Consider the following 20,628-nt stretch of genomic DNA (forward strand, 5'->3'; position numbering starts at 1 on the left):
ACATTGCTAAAATAGATATTAATGGACCACTCTTTCTGTTTTATATATTTGTAACATGAAAATTTCAGAATTTCAGAATTTCTTTTATTCTTTTGATTGGATTTAAATTTTTACTGAGACACTTGTTTACAAATCACAGAGAACATGAAAATTTTGTAGCTTTGATTATAGGTATGAATTACCATGTTAAATTAACAATAGCAGCCAACATTCATTGAGTTCCTAATATGTGCCAAGCATTTTTCTAGATGTTTCACATGTATTAAATAGTCTCTCAACAAAGCTACAAGATAGGTACTATTAATATTATATAGATAAGGAAACTGAGGCACAGAGAGGTTAAATAACCACCCACAGTCACACAGTAAGTGTAGGGATGAGATATAAACCTAAGTAGTCTGCCTGGGTATAAGGCAGGTTTTCTCAATCTTGGCACTACTGACACTTTGACCAGATAATTCTTTACCTGGAGGGGAGGGTGCTCTTTGGTGTATTACAGGATGTTTGGCAGCATCCCTGGCATCTACCACCAGATGCCATTAACATGACCTCACCCCCCTACCCCGTTATGATAACCTCACCCCCCTACCCCGTTATGATAACCAAACATTGCCAAATGTCTGGGGGGGAGGGAGGGAGGGAGGGTGGGTGGGGAATTGCTCCCAGTTAAAAATCAATGATATAAGATTAGTTAATCTGTTATAACACTGCAGAAACAAAGGACAACCAATTAATCTGAAATTAGTTTTCCTCCATTTTAAATTATTTACCACAATACAGAAAATTTTAAATCTAAAACAGATAGTTTAGGATAGCAATACGCTAAGTCTTACCATTTAGGGGATGACATGTCATATAATTAAAAATCATAGTATGATGGGCAAACCTCATACAAGGTTTATGTAGGCAAACATGAAAATAATGAAGGAGATACATAAATTTAATTCAAATTTATAGAAGTAGTTACCTCTGGCAAATGGGACTGAGGGACAAAGTATGGGAATATCACCTTTCACTTTATGTATTTTGGTACTGTGTTAACTTCTTTTCAAATAACATTTTGGTTTTTTACTAAGTTTTTTAGAAACCAAATTTTAGGAAAAACTTTTTCTTTCTGACATCAGCATTTCAGTTATGCTTATTAACTACAGGGTTGCGGATGGGAAGGAGGCTGGCTAGACTGAGGAAGGATCCAGGCAACCGGCGTCCACCTAGGCTAGAGAAAGAACACATCCCCGCCCATCAGTCTACCCCAAGCCGAGGGCTTCAGTCCACAGCTCAGACCAGGCTGCTTCAGGGCTCACGTTGCCATGTATGGCCTGGGAAACGCCACTCTCACCCCAGGCAGCGATTCTTCCAGAGGGCACAATGCTCTGTGCTGGGCCTGGAAGAATCTTTTTCCAGGTTTTTCACTGATGCTTTCCCATGAGCTGTTTTCACTGGTTTTCCCATATTTCTCCCTGTTATGTTCTATCTTACATACTAATGGAGGAAATACAACAAATTCATAATAAAATTCATGATAAAATAATCATGCTTAATTAGACAAAAAATATTAACTAGATAGTTAACCATGGGTTTGAAAACTACTAAACTGAATAACAAATTAAGAGACTACTAGAGGTGTATATTTTCAAGGGTGCTGCTTAAAGATGTGTATAAAAGTGGGTATACAATTTTCAAACAATTCTTATTTTTTCTAGAAGTCTCTGCAATAACTTTAACCATGTACATTTTGCCAATCCCCAATTATAGCAAGTTTCCTTTCCAGTTACTTTATTTAGAAATCCTTTAAAGAAAACAGAGTAATAAGTACTCTTCTATTCATTTAACTTTAAATTCTCTCATTGTCATCTTTATTTCTTTTCCTTCATTTTCCTACTTGTTTTTACTGCTGTAAACTAAATTGTACATACTACATTGTATCCTTTTCTTTCAGTCAGTATACATATCAATTTTCCATTTTGTTTCATAAATTTAATAAAGTAATATTTATAATGTTTATGTTCAAGTAATGTTCATAGTTTAGTATAATCTACTTATCCATTCTGTTGATCTCTGCAATGATTTTTTACTATATCAACTAGGCAACTAAATATTTTTCACATTTTTTCACATTTCTCTATCCTCACTGCCTTTATTTAGGCTCTGATCTTTTTTTTCCTTTTCTTTTCAGTTGTTTAGTCTCGTTATACTTTTGCTAGCTATTAGCTATACAAGTAATACATGAATAAATACACACATCTTCTTATAAAAATTTAAATAACACAGAGTAAAACATCCTCCTTAACTATCCCCCCCTGGCAAAGCTCACTCCCCCAACAGAAGTTATTATGGTTATCAGTTTGGTGCATATACACACTTCTAGATCTTTTTTCTTTTTTTAATTAATTTACTTTCATATATGTGTACATGTAGAAATCTTCCACTTTATATTATACCATCATTAAGCAAAGCACTTTCCTTGTATTAAAAAAAGAACTCATAATTAATGTCTGCTTTTGTCCATTCACATATTGCTTTGCTGGGCTTTGATGTTAATATTCATTTTCATACAAGATATGCTACGTAACACTAGTTTTACCAAGGATTTGGCTTATTATTGGAAACATTTAATTGAAAATACCATGGTGTAAAACATACACTATTTTAACACATAAAATATATAAGTAGGGACCTGATACTAAAACTATAATTGGATTTAAAAGTTTAACAAAAATATTCTCTATAAGTTTTAAAATATTAATCAGAATGATCAAGGAACTAGGGTTTTATTTTCTTTCTGGTACTTTTTTTTAAACAGCTTTATTAAAGCATAAGCCATAAAAGTCACCTGTTTTAAGTACACAATGATTTTTTAGTAAATGTAAAGAGCTGTGCAAGGTTATCACAATCCAGTTTTAGAATATTTCAAACACCCCAGAAAGATCTCTCTTGTCCATCTCTATAGATTTGCCTTTTCTGAACGTTTCATATAAATGGAAGGGATGAGGTTTTTCTGATATATTTAAATATCAGATTTAGTAGCAAAAAACAAAATACTTTTTGCATAAAGATTTTGCTGAAGTCTTTTCTAAAAGTTAACATGCTTTGCTCATTTGGTAAGGATGCTATAAATATAACTAAACTCTATGCCTTCTTTCCCTCTCTCCCTCCTCTCCTTCCTTTCTTCTCTTTGCCAATTTTCACTCTTACAGTATTTAGCGATCATCACTGTTAATAGACCACAGTTTTCAATACAGTATACATGGAAGGTATAAGGAATGGGCTTTTCTATATCCACTCCAATACATATCCTGATAGTTTAATGAAAAACAAAACAAGGGACTTCCCTGGTGGTGCAGTGGTTAAGAATCCGCCTGCCAATGCAGGGGACAGGGGTTCGAGCCCTGGTCCAGGAAGATCCCACATGCCACGGAGCAACTAAGCCCGTGCACCACAACTACTGAGCCTGTGCTCTAGAGCCCACAAGCCACAACTACTGAGCCCGTGTGCCACAACTACTGAAGCCCACGCGCCTAGAGCCCATGCTCCGCAACACGAGAAGCCACCGCAATGAGAAGCCTGCGCACCGCAATGAAGAGTAGCCCCCACTTGCTGCAACTAGAGAAAGCCCGCATGCAGCAACGAAGACCCAATGCAGCCAAATATAAAAATAAATAAATTTATCAAAAGAAAAGAAAAACAAAACAGAAATCCAACATATGACTATATCGTGTCCTTGAGATGTTTCAGTTTCTCCTAAATGTGGAATACACTTTTTAAAAATTGATGAGAAATCCATTTAATACAGGTCTCTAAAAATTTGGAATTCTATCCGCAAGTGGAATTCTATCTCCAAACAGAAATCCATCCTCCAAAAACTTCTGGTGTCACTCTTACTCCTCTTTCTCTCACAGTCCGCATCCAATTCATTAGCGACTCTTGATGGTTCTATTATCCAATTATATTCAGGATCTGAACACTAATGCCTTCACCATTACCACAATGGTCCAAAGCCACCATCCTTTTTTGCTTGGATCGTAACAAAAACTTCTAACACAACTCCTGACTTCAGCCCTTGCCAGGCCCCTTCCTTCAACAGTCTGTTTTCAGCACAGCAGCCAGACTAAAACAAAAAACAGATCCAGTCAAAAACCTCCAACAGCTTTCCCTTTTACTCAGATCAAAAGTCCAAGTCCTTAGTGATTACAATTAACATCTTAAACTTAAAACAATCTAGTTTAACTTTTGACAACCTATGCAACAACTAAGAAATAACTTTAAAAGATTTTTTTAAAGAAAGAAGGGAGTAAAATGGTGCGCTACAAAAAATCAGCTAAGTACAAAACCAGGCAGTAATGAAGAAATTGAGGGACAAAAACCCATAAGCTATAGAAATCAAATAACATCAATGGACACTGTCAAAAGACTGAAAAGACAACCACAAAAGAGGGAAAATGTTTGCAAATCATATACCTGATAAGGGGTAAATATCCAGAATACATATAAAACTCCTGCAACTCAACAACAAGAAGACAAACAATCCTGTTAAAAATTGGGCAAACGACTTGAATAGACATTTCTCCAAAGATATACAAATGGCCAAAAGTACATGAAAACATGCTCAACATCACTAATAATTAGGGAACTGTTAATCAAAACCATAATGGAGGGACTTCCCTGGTGGCACAGTGGTTAAGACTCTGCCCTCCCAAAGCAGGGGCCTGGGTTCGATCCCTGGTCAGGGAGCTAGATCCCTCATGCATGCCGCAATTAAGAAGTCCACATGCCGCAACTAAAAGATCCCGCCTGCCACAACGAAGACCCGGTGCAGCCAAAATAAATGAATGAATGAATGAATAAATAAATAAATATTTTAAAAAAGAAAAAAAACATAATGGATACCACTTCAGAACTACTAGGACGGCTGTAATTTTTAAAAATGGAAAATGGTAAGTGTAGATGAGGATATAGAGAAATTGGAACCCTTACACATTGCTGGTGAGAAAGTAAAATGGTGGTTACTATGGTAAATAGTTTGTATGACAGTTCCTTACAAAGTTAAACATCATATTAGAATACGATGAACAACTCCACTTCTCAGTATATACCCTAAAAAACTGACAACAGGGATACCAATGTCCACAGCAACATTATTCACAATAGTGGAAATAACCCAAGTTCATCAACAGATGAATGCATATACTACAAAAGGTAGTATATACATATGATGGAAAATTATTCAGCCATAAAAACAATGAAGTACTGATATATGCTATAGCATGGATGAACCTTGAAAACTCTGTGCTAAGCCAGCTACAAAAGGGCAAATATTGTATGATTCTACTTACGTGAGTACCTGCAATAGGCAAATTCACAGAGACAGAAAATAATAGACTAGAGGTTACCAGGGGCTGGGGGAGGGAGGACGGGAAGTTATTGCTTAATATGTACAGAGTCTCAGTTTGGGGTGATTAAAAAACTTTGGAAACAGATGGTGGTTAGGGATGTACAACACTGAATGTACTTAATGTCACTGAATTGTACACTTAAAAGTGGTTGAAATAGCAAACTCTTTGTTTTACATATTTTAACCACTCTTCCTTCCTTCCTTCCTATTTTTTTAAATTTATTTTTTTGGCTGTGCTGCGCAGCCTGCAGGATCTTAGTTCCCCGACCAGGGATTGATCCCATGCCCCCTGCAGTGGAAGCACAGAGAACTAACCGCTGGACCACCAGGGAAGTCCCTAACCACTTCTGTTAAAAGCCAAAGGTTTTACAATCACATTAAAATCGCATTTACAATCACCTCCAAAATCCTTTAAAAGGCCTACAGAGTCACCAGGACCTGATGTCTCATTATCTCTCTGATCTCATCTCCAACCACTTTCCCTCTGGCTTTTTCCACACTCACACCTCCTTGATGTTCCTTGAACACACACGGGCACAGTCCTGCTCAGAACCTTTACATTTGCTGATCCGATCCCTCTGTCTGAAACGGACTTCCCCCTCACCTTCAGGTCTTTGCCCAAATATCACCCTTTCAGTAAGGGCTCCCCTGACTATTCTGTTCAAAACTCAGCCCCTCCCCCAACATGTCCTATCCCTCTTCTCCACTTTATTTTCCTCCACTGCACTTTATCTGGTGTGTGTGTGTGTATAAAAATCACAAATTTATTGTCATTCTCTTCCTTTCGAATGTAAACACCATAAGGGCAGGAATTTTGTCTATTTTGTTCAATGCTGTGTCCCTAAAAGAGTGCCAGGCACATAGTAAGCAGTCAATAAATCACTGTTGAGTGAACGAACAGTGAATTATTCTGATCACCAATATAACACTATTGAGCAACTATTAAGACATGCCACTTCTTAAACCTTCCTCAAAATTGGAGAGGGCTCTAATTTTACTCTAAAGTCTGCTCTACAATTAAAGGCCTGTTACTTTATTACTGACTTTTTTCTTTTGCTATGTTTAATTTAGCTTTTGCCACCCCATCATTTTTTTTTTACAATATCTCTCAGATATTTTTTTTAATATTAATGTTCTTTTTTAAATTTATTTATTTTTTATTTCTTTTTTAATTTTTGGCTCTGTTGGGTCTTCATTTCCGTGGAGGGCTTTCTCTAGTTGTGGCGAGCGGGGGCCACTCTTCATCGCGGTGCGCGGGCCTCTCACTGTCGCGGCCTCTCTTGTTGCAGAGCACAGGCTCCAGACGCGCAGGCTCAGTAGTCGCGGCTCACGGGCCCAGCTGCTCTGCAGCATGTGGGATCTTCCCAGACCAGGGCTCGAACCCGTGTCCCCTGCATTGGCAGGCAGACTCTCAACCACTGCGCCACCAGGGAAGCCCTCTCTCAAATATTTTTAACAGCATTACTGAAATTATCATTTACAAACAATTCACCCATCTTAAGTGTACAACTCAATGACTTTTAATAAACTTATCCAGTTATGCAACTTTCAGCACAATCCAGTTTTAGAGTACTTTTATCATCCCAAACATTCCCTCAAATCCATTTGCAGTCAGTCCCCACTCCAACTTCCAACCCAAGGCAAACACGAATTTACTTTATCTCTTTAGTTTTATCTTTTCTAGAAATTTCATACAAATGGAATAATTCAACATTAGTTTTACGTACCTGGCTTCATTCATTGAGCACATTTTTGAGGTTCATCCATGTCATTACATGTATCAGTTATTCATTTTTTAAAAAAATAACTGAGCAGTATTCCAACCTTATCATATTTTAAGCACTGCCTTATTCTCTTGCAGCACAGTGTTCGAGATTCATCTTCTATTTTTCCTGACCCAGCCCTGGAATCAACCATTTCTCCATGTAGCCCTGGTTCTTTTAATTTAATCAGTGAGTTTTTATTTCTTTTTTTTTTTTTTCATTTATACAAGTACTAATTGGTCCTTTTAAAAATCTGTTTGGCTATTCTTTAAAGGGCATTAGTTAGGATACAGGCTAAGCTGCTGTAACAAAGAGATTCTAAAATACAGTGGCTTAAATAAGATAGAAGGTTATTTCCTTCTCATGTAATAGTCTAGAAATAAGCCGTGCATAGCTGGACGGGCAGCTCCACACATACTACAATCTCTGTGTCCAGATTCTGCTGACTCGAGTTTTCGTCAACTATCAGTACACAAGAGGGACATAGGCAGGGGGTCATGCACAGGCATTCCTTCCTAAGGCAAGACATAGAAGGGCCACACATGACTTCTGTTCATAATCAATTGCCAAAACTTAGCCTTAGCCATATCAACCTTCATGGGAAGTCAGTGAATAGTTTCCAGCTTGGCAGCTATAAGCCATGTATATTCATCTATAAACTAGGAAATCTTTGTGGATAACTAGCACAAGAGGCCCTGTGCCATGCCAATTAGAACCACTTCAAATTAAATTCCCCACTTGAGGTTTTGTCCTCCATAAGTAACATAACTTAGGACCACCAACTTATGAAGACTCACTCCTGGCTACAAAATCTCAGGGGAGATGTTTTTGCCTCTCTACCAAGCAACCAGGTTGAGATAGGCAAGTTTTGACCCTCTAAGGCATGCTAACTCAGGTCAGCTGAGCAATGCATTTAATTGTTTTCCCATTTCATTCAGGATTTCAATTGTTTCAATTGAGAGGATCATTCAGGATCATTCCACCACATTAAAAAACAATATTTACTGCCTACTCTTTTAAACTGTGCAAGATGGTAATAATTCCTTGAACAATCACAGATCAAAAACCAAAACAAAGGTTACAAAATAGCTTTAAGCTTTTATTCTTATAATGGTTACAAAATGTAGCATTTCAAAATCTACAACTTAAAATCATTAATTACCTTCTAAAACAATAGAAATAACTTAGTGTCAAGTTTCCAAAATGACCCATTACATACAATACCATCCTTTAATTATAAATGCATATTTGAATAGTTTTATATCGCACCGACACTTAAGTTCCATTAGAAATTTTTTCCAGAATTTTCACTCAGTATCTAAATTTATCAGTATCTTTTCTTCTCCACAAGTCATTACTTCCTTCAAAGTAAAAGCATACGTTAAGTAAAAGAATATACAAGGAGCTCAATAAAATTATATTCTCGAAAAAACTAAGATAAAGTATTAGCTAACATTTATTAGGCAGTGTATTCTACATGTATCATAATACTGAAACCTCACAACCACCTGATAATGTAAGGGCTGCTTATCTCACAGATGAGAAAACTAAGATTTAGAGACTTTATGCTACTTACCCGAGATCATACAATTAGTTAAGTATTAGAGCAACCCAACTCTGAGCTCTTAGCCACTATGCTTTAAAATAAATGTTTCCCCCACACTTGAAACTCTAAATTCAGGGTGAATCTTAAAATTGTCGGTGTATTACAGCTGCTGTTGTAGCAATTCTAAGTGACAATAATGCGGCAACTGTCACTCCCTGTGTGCATGCAAACCTCCAAAGTACTAGTACCAAGACTTGCAGAATTTGAGTCAGAAGAAAATCCTAGAAATGATCTTGGAACACTCCTTTTAATTCCTAAGAAGCAAGCAACTGTGAGGAGAGGGCGGGGTGGGGAAAATCGGACGTACTTAGCAGCGTTTCCAAAGTGGATATCAAAAGTAGGTTCACTCCACATTAAGTGCAAAGCTGGCTTAAGAGCTCAGCACCAATGGTTCCTGATTCTTTGTCAGAAATGCTGTCCAGAGGAAGACTCCGTGTGAAAAAACTGAACATCAGTGACTGAGTCAAAAAGTGATTCTGAATGTAAAGAACTTTAAAAATCCCTTAACAAACTTATTTCACATGTATTTTACATTTTCACGTATGTGTAAGAGTTATAAACAATAAAATCTATGTCTTACTAATTCTGACAGAGTTCTTTTGACAAACATGAAAATTCTAAATGGTAAAAAGCTTTGACAGTATGCTTTCCTTGTAAGTAGTATATAAAATAATGGTACAACGTGCTATGATAGCAAAACCAGTGCTTACTATGTAATTAACGACAGGACATCTTAATATTGAGCTTCAGATATAACATCAATAAAATCATGCCCCCTTCCACGCAACCTCATCTTCTGACCAGGAGCTTATGCATTATGCAGGATAAAAATCTGATGTTAAACCCAGATCATACAGCATTGGCACTTTCCCAGTTTTTTCTGATTCATAAAGTATAATGTTCTCTGATGAGTTTTGAATTTACACAATTCCTGGTTTTCTTTATGTTAACCTATATATAATTTGCAAGGCTGCGGAAACAACTAAAAATATTTTAGGCATTAAGTTACTTTCTTAAATTATCCTTGTTATCATGAAAATTTTTAACAATCTCATTGATTTCTATTAGCTTTTTTCTTTTCTTTGTTTTTTCTACTCACATTTTGATGTTTCTAAGTTTTCTTGATCGGGCAGATTTATTACAAACTAAAAAACAATGCAATTCAAATTTATATTAATGTGATTTTGTACTATGAAATAAAAATGGAATGAACACTATGAATAGGTAAATTCTCTTTTTTGTGGCCTTCCACTTTTTATTCTGAAAGCGAAGTTATCTAATAAATTAATAGTCTCTTTTTCCTTTTATACTAAGTTGTTTAAAGGAGGTTAGGAGAAAACAAAAAATTGCATGTTTCTCTATAGGTATTAAAATATAAGTTTTTTTTAAAAAGGGAAAAAATGCAGAAACAGGACTAGAAACAGAAAGCAAATAGGAGCAGGAAATTCTCAGTTATAAGATACACTAATAAACATTTTTAAATGAAGGATTTGAAATTTACCAAGAGGGGAGAAAGTACTTGCAATCCTATTCAAATATTTGTTCCTGTCCTTCCATATGGAACGTTTTCCTTTGTAAATCTTGACAAACTCCTTCCTGTGTCGGCATCTCTATCTAAAGTTGACAGACCAAAGATGTATTTTTAAATATGGACCACAACAGAATTTGGAGTTGATTTGATTTCTGCTGTGCTACCTCTACAAAAAAATATTCCTAAAATTACTTTCTCAGGGATAGTTAGTATGGTCACTGATTATGGTAGGAATAAAAGATAAAATTATCAGCCTAAGAGTTTGGAATCTTATCCTAAATATTTTGAGATTTTTTTCTGCTCACACCCTAATTTTCTTCTATAGTGCTAATCTCTCATATATATTTTACATCACAATAAAGTTCTGAAATATAGCTTCTAAACTTTTATTCCAAATTAATTAGAGTAAGTATTTTAGTTTATCCTGACACGACTCTGGCCACAGAAGTATATATAATAGCTGTCTAAACATACATGTGGCATAATGCCTTTAATTTTATAATTTGTTTAGAGATATTTAGAAAAAAAATGAGTGCTAATGAATGTTTTCCTTTAAACATTAGATTTGGCTCAACAACTCAATAATAACTAGGAGTGAAATAATTTATTTGGGTATCAGTTATGTCAAACAATGAATTGTTTATCTTAACAACGTATTTCATATTTAGAAGCTAAAATCATTTTGAAGAGTCATATCTTGTCCTTCTCTTTGCTATATATTTATAAGGACTAATTAAAGAGAAATTTTTAAGGCTTACGAGAATTCAAAAGAAAAGGACATCTGGAAACAGAATGTGAACTTTTAAATAGGAAATACTGGCTTAGAAAAAATTGGTATTAGAGAAACATAACACAGAGTCATTTTTAAAGCTTCTTGCTTTGAGAAACATAAGATATGCTGTACATTTTTTTTTAAAGACTTGTCATAATTGATTTCTGTTCTTATCAGAAGCTCCTCTAAAACTTATTTGGAAAATATTTTGAACTGAGAGTTTGACATCATTATTCAAATTACATTTATTGAAAGTAAACATTAAAACTAAAGAGCAAATGGCACAAATATAAATATACAGCATTAAAAATCTCAATAATTTACAGAACTTTAGAATATTAGAGCAACCTGGAGAGTATTATAAGCTGCATAGAGTAACTGGAGCATACTGAAAGACGAGACAGCATGACTAAATATGTCATGTAAACAGATTTCAAACACAAAATAAAATGTTCTTAGAAAAATTTTCAGGAGTTGAATACTATAATTTAAGCTCATCATCTCCCCCTTTTCCCTTTATCTTCCTTATTTAATATATTAATACATCTGCATAAAATTAAGAACTCCACTCTACTGTAGTTGTTTACTGATGTGGAATGTGACCTAATCTTTATTTTGCTTTCAAGGAGACTTTTTAAAATATAATATAAATTAATTACTGGAAAAACAAGTTTTAAAACAAGGATATATAAAACATAACCACAAATTTTGTTATTATTAGATTCAACAGGCACAAAATTTCTGTCAAATTGCTATAAAAATGTCTAAATGCTTACTCTCAATGTCTGTGTTTATCTCATTGCAAACAAGTAACAATTTACAAACCAGCACCAGTCCACAGACCACACTTTGAGTAGCACTATCTCAGAAACAAGAAAGAAGGTAACAACAAGAAATTAATTCGGAATTAGTGACTAAAGCTTTAAGTGCTAAGTATTCCATAAACTTGCTGTTTAACAGTACACATTTAAAAGAAATGCATTGAATATAATTTTCTTAAAAATTAAGCAGAAGCTTTATCACATTTGAAGCCAAGTGCTGAGTTTGAATGATGTTTGAGCATGCAATTAATTTAAATGAGGAAAAATATTAAGTCTTGAAAATAAATGAATCTATAAATTAAATTAATCTAATCTGTTTCTCTCAAGAGTAACATTGGGTTGTCCAAGCAGTCCTATAAACAATTCCCACTTGTCCAGTATAAAACTCTAAATGAGTGCTCAGGAGGCTACTGCCATGGGCAGCATAAAATGGACTGATGACCACCGACTGGTTTTAATCCAGAACTACTTCTGCTCTGACTCTACTACTTGAGAATAGTTGCTGGTATATTTCATGCTCCACACCAAGAAAACAGAAGTAGGGCAATTTCAGGTTAAAAACAGAACCAGATCACCTAAATAGCATGATACAACTCTAGTAAAAAGTCTTTATTTAAAAAACAAAAAGAAAAGAAAAAGAAAGAAAGATGAAAGGCTCTTCAAAATATAACCCCATTTTTCAAATCAGCTTCCAACTTTGTTTACAGCTTTACAAACCACATACTTAAGTGAAGTAATATTAAAAACTGGCAATTTATGGAATAAGCCTTAGGAAGTAATAAACCCAGAAATGATACTAGTGTGTGTTGTTGTTGCTGCTTGTGTTAATGGCTGTGTGTTCCCATTTCTCAATTCTCTAAAAATTGAGTCGTGTTATTGGTTGTGTGTTCTGGTCTCTCAACTCTCTAAAGATCAAAACTCCCATAACAAAGAATTATGTTGCTTCCAATATTGAACTGTCCTAATGAAAGAAGTATAGTCTTTCCTATGTGACTCTTGAAGGCACCAATGAATAAAACCAACAGGTATCAGGTTAAAATTTAATAACCAACACTAACAACAAAAAAGACTGTCTAGAAAGAAAGTGACAATATCTCTATTACCAGAGAAAATCAAACAGAAGGTAGATAAGTAATAATAACAATTAAACTAAAATTATTTTCTAATGTTCTGCTCAATACTAAGATCATTATCAGTCCACAGTGGTCCTCACAAAGTGATGAAATACATCCTAGCACTTGGCTAGAACTCTTCTTCTACAACAGAAGGAATAGGCATGATAGAATTTTGCTGAAATGAATCTAAATCCACACCCTGAGGGATATCAGTATTCCTCAAATATGCTGTTTTACCCGAAGTTACTCACATTGGGTAAGAGAACTGTGTTTCAAAACAAATTTGAGATAAACCTGAATGTAACACAATGTGGCATGGTTAACAAAATTATATTTAGTAGCAATTACTTACTAAGGTCATATAGTTTTATGTTCACTACTTTAAAAAGTGCTGGCAAAGATTGTGGAGATGGGGCTTCCCTGGTGGCGCAGTGGTTGAGAATCTGCCTGCCAATGCAGGGGACACAGGTTCGAGCCCTGGTCTGGGAAGATCCCACATGCCGTGGAGCAACTCGGCCCGTGAGCCACAATTGCTGAGCCTGCGCGTCTGGAGCCTGTGCTCGGCAACGAGAGGCCGTGATGGTGAGAGGCCCGCGCACCGCGATGAAGAGTGGCCCCCGCTTGCCACAACTAGAGAAGGCCCTCGCACAGAAACGAAGACCCAACACAGCCATACATACATACATACATACATACATACATACATACATAAAAAAAAGAATGTAAGCAGACAAGAATAGCATTAAAAAAAAAAAAAAAAAAAAAAGTTTAAAAAAAAAAAAAAAAAAAAGATTGTGGAGATGAAGGTTTCTCTAGTTTGAAATATGATTTGCAAGAATAGCAATCTACCAACTAGACAGGTCTGAACACTTTTATTTTTAGTAATAAGGAAGTTATGCTCAACTTCACTACTTAAAATGAAAATTAAAATAAGATGGAATTTTTCACCCTGAAGAATATAGAAAATATAAAAATCTGACTAGACTATCAAATACTGATTAGGGTCTAGGGAGTGTAAATTAATGTAGACAGTATGGAAAGTAATTTGGCTGTGTCTAACAAAATTCAAAATATTATGTAGCCCACGATCCAGTTAATCCACTTCTGGCTATAGAATCCAAAACAGACTGAGATACACCATACAAAATATATATTTGAGACCCACAGTAGGGAATACATTTTATATAATTGTGTTTTGAGTTGTGATACATGTCTCATGAAAAAATAAGTGCCCTTTACGCTGACACTTTCTATTACATTCTATTCTTTTTCAAAATGCAGATTCCAAACTACTAAACTGATTTCACTGCCTGCTGTTTGGAAAACACTGCCCTAAAAAACTGTAGCAATATGTGCAAGACATCATCTGTAAAGGTGCTCACTGTGGCACTGTTTAAAATAGGGAAAAAACTGGACACAACTTATACATCCATCCACACAACCGCATAATTTAAATACAAAATACAATGTAATATTATGAAGAAGTTGTTTAAATTAGATCTCTCTATGTAATATGTATATATCTTTAAAATATAATGTAGGGACTTCCCTGGTGGCGCAGTGGTTAAGAATCCACCTGCCAATGCAGGGGACACGGGTTCCAGCCCTGGTCTGGGAAGATCCCACATGCCTCGGAGCAACTAAGCCTGTGCGCCACAACTCCTGAGCCTGTGCTCTAGAGCCCGCGAGCCACAACTACTGAGCCCACATGCCACAACTACTGAAGCCCGCACGCCTAGAGCCCTTGCTCCGCAACAAGAGAAGCCACCGCAATGAGAAGCCCGCGCACTGCAATGAAGAGTAGCCCCCGCTCACCACAACTAGAGAAAGCCCGTGCGCAGCAATGAAGACCCAACACAGCCAAAAATAAATAAATAAATAAATGAAAAAATATATATATATAATGTAGAGTGGAAAAAAACCAACAAGCAGAACAATATTTCCAGAATTTTATCATTTCTGCAGATTTCCAGCAATCATATTATGATTATGAATAGGTATACATAAAAATGTAAAATTACTAAAATGGCTTAACAGTGTATATATATTAATATATTAACTCACAGCCGGGTGGGGGGTTCTCAGACGGTAAAGTGTCTGGCTAGAGAGGCCTTTAGCTATATACATAATGTTTAAAGTTTTTAAGAATATTTAAATGTTATTTGAAAAAAAATAGAAAAGTTGCAGCAAGTTTTGAGATAGCAATTGGAGTAGAATGAATGATTGGGAGCTGGGGTGAGAAAGAATGAGGTACAGATGAGCAGAACCAGGTGTACATACCCATACACTTAAATCAATGAATGAGAGAGAAAAAAGCTGGAAAAAAAATAATAAAACCCACAAAAAGCATAAGGACTGAGGAAAGATTAGAGAGGTAGGTAGCAACAGCTTTGGGGGAGGGGAGGGAAGCATGAAGTGGGCAGAAAAGGCAGGAAGAAAAGGCCTAACAACTGGTAAACTGATCCATTCCTTATTGGTGGTTCAACTGTATAAATAAAAGGGGGGCAGCTTAGTGAGAAAGTACTTAGCAACTCTGTTTACACAGACAACAGAAAGTGCCACTAGAGTGGCAAATTTAACTGTGCAAGGCCAATTAACCCTTTCACCTTAGCGTTTTATACTAGCTTCCTTACTTAACTGTGCCTCTGTTAGATCTACACTGATATGCGTTAGGACTAAATGCAATTATAAATCATTGTTACATGTACTGATGAATTCTGCAAATTCCATGAAGCACATCCATTTTATTTAGTATTCTGAATACCTTCCTCGCTACTCTCATCTGGATTTAATTAAGGAACACTTTCAAAGGACGAGTGGTTATCCAGAAATTCAAACTACACATGTCCTTTATTAAACTATGAATTGATTACTACTCAAGTTTTTCAGCCTAAAGGATTTTTTTTTTTTTTTTTAGGTTAGGTTCACTTCAAATTTCTTCTAGACAAATTAGGGGGAAATTAGGAAAAGAGTAACATATTTAAGTGAGCAAAAATGTAATCCTAATATGCACTGAAGAGGTTTGTAAATCAACCAGCTGCTGCATAAGCAATTGTATCTAATTATAATTTACTACTATAAAGGAAACTTTGTATCTTGAAGGGCTATATAAGATTGTTTTTAAAAGACAATAATAGGTTTATCACTGGAAACTGTATTCATCTTCCTGATTCCAAAATACAGCCATGTATCGTCTTTAAATTATACTTGAGAGCAAGGATCGTACCTTCCACACAGTCTATAAAACCTAGAAAAGTATCATATACTAGGCATGCAAATATTTGGTAATGACCAATGTTGTGAAATGTTTGGCATATGTGAAAGGCGTTGCTCCTATGAGATAAGAGGGCCAATAATAAAAGAATATAGTTGTTCAACAGTAAGTTAAGACAGTCTACATAAATATTTATTCGTTAATCCTAACACTCTCTTTTCCCTACTACCCATACCTCCTGAAGGTACCAATATCATCCCACTATCAGCTAAAATTCCATGCCAAATCTTCCCCTAGCCATGTTATTTATCAGAGTCTTAATAGCAGTAATTTTTAAAATGCTAATTGAATACTGGGAAAATGCCAACAGACAGTTTTGAAGTGGGGTTTAAAGGAATACACACTGTATTTCTTAACCCAACGAAGATCAATACCTGTCTGAAAAGGTTACACTTGCTTTGGGGAGCAAGGGACTTTTCCTAGTTGTGGCTTTTCTCAGTTCTTCTCAATGGGTAACAAAAGGCAAAGGAGCTGGAGGATTCAACCCTCATCTAGCTACAGAGGCTGTTTACTGACTTCTATGGCTATGTTAAAAATCGGTGGAGGAAGAGAAGGCTACCAGCCTTTGCCTTTCTCTAAGTCTTTTCTTGAATGCAGGCCACCCACCAGGTTCCCCTACTTCTCTTTTCTTCCATAACAGCACCAACACAGCCACTGCAAAAGCAACGCATCAAGACAAGCAGCATCAGTGAGGAGGAAATGGGGCCAATGGTATGGGACAGAAGAAAGGAGCAGTGATGGCTCCAAACCTGGTCTCATGAATGAGTCGGGCACATGATGCTTCTTTGTAGGTAGGAAGAGAATATGGTGAACACTCACACAGCTGGCCTCCTGCTCCCTTCACATATTCTCACACTCACAAATGCAAGTCATAGTACTTAGTACTTCAATGCCAGACAAGATTCAAGATTTTATCTTAGTGATTTTTTTTAAAAAGAAAACTACCAAATGTAAAAAATGAAAAGAAAAATGAAATAATAGACTATGCCAAGTAAACATTATTTAGCTTAGAGCTGCAATATAGATAGTCTAATTAATTAATTTACAAAGCTCGGTTTCTCTAAAGCAACTATTATCAGGTTTTCTTCAGGAATTCACTTCCTTGTTTTATAAACACAAACTATAATATGAATTAAAATAAAATTCAGAATGAGAAATGGTTTCCAAAAGTAGTAATTATTAATTTAATCCAAGCAATTATTTGTGTGATTTGAAGAAGTACAGATATCTCTTCCTATTTCTCTTCTCAACATTGTAGTCTCTGGAGCCAATTTTAGACTTGAGTTTAGAATTGATCCCCAGTGCAGGGGACCAAAATACACATACCCAGGAGACGACAGTCAGTCACCATGATTTTTTCACATTAAATAAAACAAATACACCTTAATACATCCAATAGAACATTTAAGTCAAGCTTTTGTTCTAGTGCTGACCCTACATACGATCCTTGTATCACTCTGGATCTCCACTACCCCACCTGGATAATAAGGGTTGATAATCAGTCTGTTCTCTGGTTTGGAAAGCTGACAAGATTGTCTAATATAAAAATTCTGTGAAAAGTCAACAGGAAAGTAATAAATAAATGAAGAAAATACTTTTCAAAGTGACAAGGGAATAAAATCCATGCCCAAATTATTTTTCTACATTCTGTACGTCAAGTCAACATTTAGATAATATATAACTACAAAAGCCCTTTTTTAAAAAAAAAAAAATGAGGATGTCTAGTTTCTAAATAGGAACATTTAGATTATTTTGTAAGCTAGATTAGGTTCAATAGTTTTCTTTCTAAAGCTCTTCTACTTCAAGTCTTTCCACACCTTTCTCCTTCCTCCCCAACCAAATATATAGATTTTTCTTGATTACCATACAATAGTCAAGAAGACTAAAGAATACAAAATATAAAAGGCCACTAGCCACCTAGAAGCATATCTCCACTAAGAGAGGGAAATTTTAACAGGGAGGGAGGGTGGGAGAAAGGGAGAGAAATACAACAGGCAAACTCTACAAGAGTTTCCATTACTTTTTTTTTTTTTTTTTTGTTGGCACCGTGCAGCATGTGGGATCTTAGCTCCCCAACCAGGGATCGAACCCACACCCCTTGCCGTGGAAGCATGGAGTCTTAACCACTGGACCGCCAGGGAAGTCCCTCCATTATTCTTGAAACAAGATTTTGTAGTACTCACATACTGATATAGTAATTTATAGAATTCAGAAAGTCTCTCAGTGAAGTGGGAAAGTCAATTAGCAAGTGAAAGGACTGGCTCAGAACCTGGTCAGACTGGGGTCAGCAACTTCTTAAGCTTGAAATGTGTTCAGCCAAACTAGGCAATGCCAGAGCACAGGCAGGCCTATTGTTTACAGGCATCACAGAGCAGTTCGTCAACTGATTATATTTTGTCTTGCAATGCAACCAAATTACCTCCTGTCTATAAAGGGCAGGAATTATATTATATTCTCCTTTCAAAGATTCCATAAAACCTAGCACAGTGGCAGGGACTAACAGAATAGATGGAGGCATAGAAAGAGGCACAGGAAAAAAGGGGAAAGAATTTAAAAGGCTGTGGAAACATACACAAAACCACTACCCAAAAGCACCTCTCCAAAACCCAAGAATCCACAGGCTAAAGTACTACATACATCACACAAGCCCATCTTCCATTCAAAGACTCTGTAAATTCAGCAAGTGATATGCTTGTACAATGTTATCAGAAACATCTAAGGCTATAAGAAAAGGCAAATAGCAACTCTGGTTAAACACTGTCATTGAAGTGCACACAGATTAGCAATCAATTACTCAGTTTACTGCAGGTTAATTACTGCTATGGCATGTGCTTCTTTAACTTGAACTACCTTATTATGTGATTAGTAAATAGTGGTATGATGTCCTTATAATGCAGAAGTTGTGTTAGCCCAATTTGATCTTTTCCTGGCTCATTCATTTAAAAAAAAAATGATTGGAGACAAGCTTTCTTGCAATTAAAGACAAAGCCTTAGCTCTTTTTGAAGAGCTTAAAAAAATTAAAAAATTTTAAAAAGCTAAAAATTCACAGAAATGCCTTCCTTTAATGTAAGTAGTACCTGGTTTAGTGGCTCTGAGAACATCTATGGTTGCTACTATGTAAAGCTATCTGATGAAACTGTGAGTATAGCTGAAGAAGTGTATTTCCTCCATTTTTAAACTTGTATATCAGTGAAAAGTGTTCTGCTCTGGATCATATTTTGAATTTTTATTCAAATGACCTAAAAAATCTATATCTCAAATAAATGAGCATGAACAGAAGAGTTTGAAGGGTTCTAAGAACTGACTGACTATGACGCTAGGTACAAATGCCGGTGGGAGATTGTTTCTTAAGTATTTTTTGTTTTTGTTAGTGTTTATAAAGTTCCATAGATTCTGAGGGCTCTACTCAACCCTATTTCTCCTAAAAATCTGTTACTTTCACGGCGTGATTTTGCAGAACAAGGAGCCAAATATGGTATTGTAGCAGAAATAACTGTTATTGGATCTGGTCCACCTGGATAAAGTAGAAAATAATGGAAAGCAAATAAAAGGACAGAATTCCAGTGAAGGGGATATCCTCATTTGCTTCTCTGAGGATGTCTCCATGGCTTACTGATACAACCTTCTCAAGACAGCCAGACTAAGGCATAATGGATAAAAGGAGTACCAATCTTCTCTTGCTTACCTACTACTCTGAGCAAAGTTTGTCCTAGGCCTCCAACTCCTTCACTGTTTTTGATAATAATCAAAACTTTCTCCTCCCACAGCTTTTTATTTTTGTTATTCTGAATTTATTTTTTGTCTAATTCCCCAGTTTACCTTTCTCAGAATCAAAACACAACAGATTTATGGGATTGGAAAGTCCTTAGGTTATATAGTCTAACCTCACTAAGTGAGGAATCCCTTCTATATTGTTAGTTACGAATATCTATCGACCATAGTGCTAAACACTGCGCTAAATGAGGAATCCCTTCTATATTGTTAGTTACGAATATCTATCGACCATAGTGCTAAACACTGCGCTAAATGTTAAAGAGATGGCAGTAAACAACAACAAAAAGACACAAAATCCAGATACTGAGCAAACCATATGCATACATATATTTCCTAGTTCTGTCCATTGAGAAATACTAGATGCAAGGGCACCACAAAAGCAACAAGCACACTTAGTGCCCATATTTTGGTTTCTAAATATTATTCTTCAATGAAAAGAACCAGAGCTCCTTGGGGAAATGACCGATTCCAGTGCTGGGGCAGTGAAAGTGCAAGATAAGTCTGGAACATCTTGCGGTGCCAGAAAATAAGTGCCCTGAAAAACAACAGGAGTAAAGACAAAAGACACAGGATCCAATG

The 20,628-nt window shown here is 35.9% G+C and overlaps 1 protein-coding gene across 7 annotated transcripts in view; it reads right to left on the reverse strand.

Moving 5' to 3' along the window:
• DNAJC1 (DnaJ heat shock protein family (Hsp40) member C1) overlaps positions 1-20,628 on the reverse strand; it is a 380,649-nt gene that overhangs the window by 161,187 nt on the left and 198,834 nt on the right. For 2 of the 7 annotated variants that reach the window (XM_082385495.1, XM_082385493.1), the window contains exon 1: positions 10,263-13,774. The exons of the other annotated variants lie outside the window; for them this stretch is intronic. The gene's annotated coding sequence lies outside the window, so the exon portion shown is untranslated. Of the gene's footprint in view, positions 1-10,262; positions 13,775-20,628 lie in introns of those variants that run through there. 7 annotated transcript variants of the gene reach the window in all.

Source organism: Balaenoptera borealis, assembly GCF_965194805.1.
Source record: "Balaenoptera borealis genome assembly, chromosome: 3".
In the NCBI taxonomy this organism is placed as follows: Eukaryota; Metazoa; Chordata; class Mammalia; order Artiodactyla; family Balaenopteridae; genus Balaenoptera; species Balaenoptera borealis.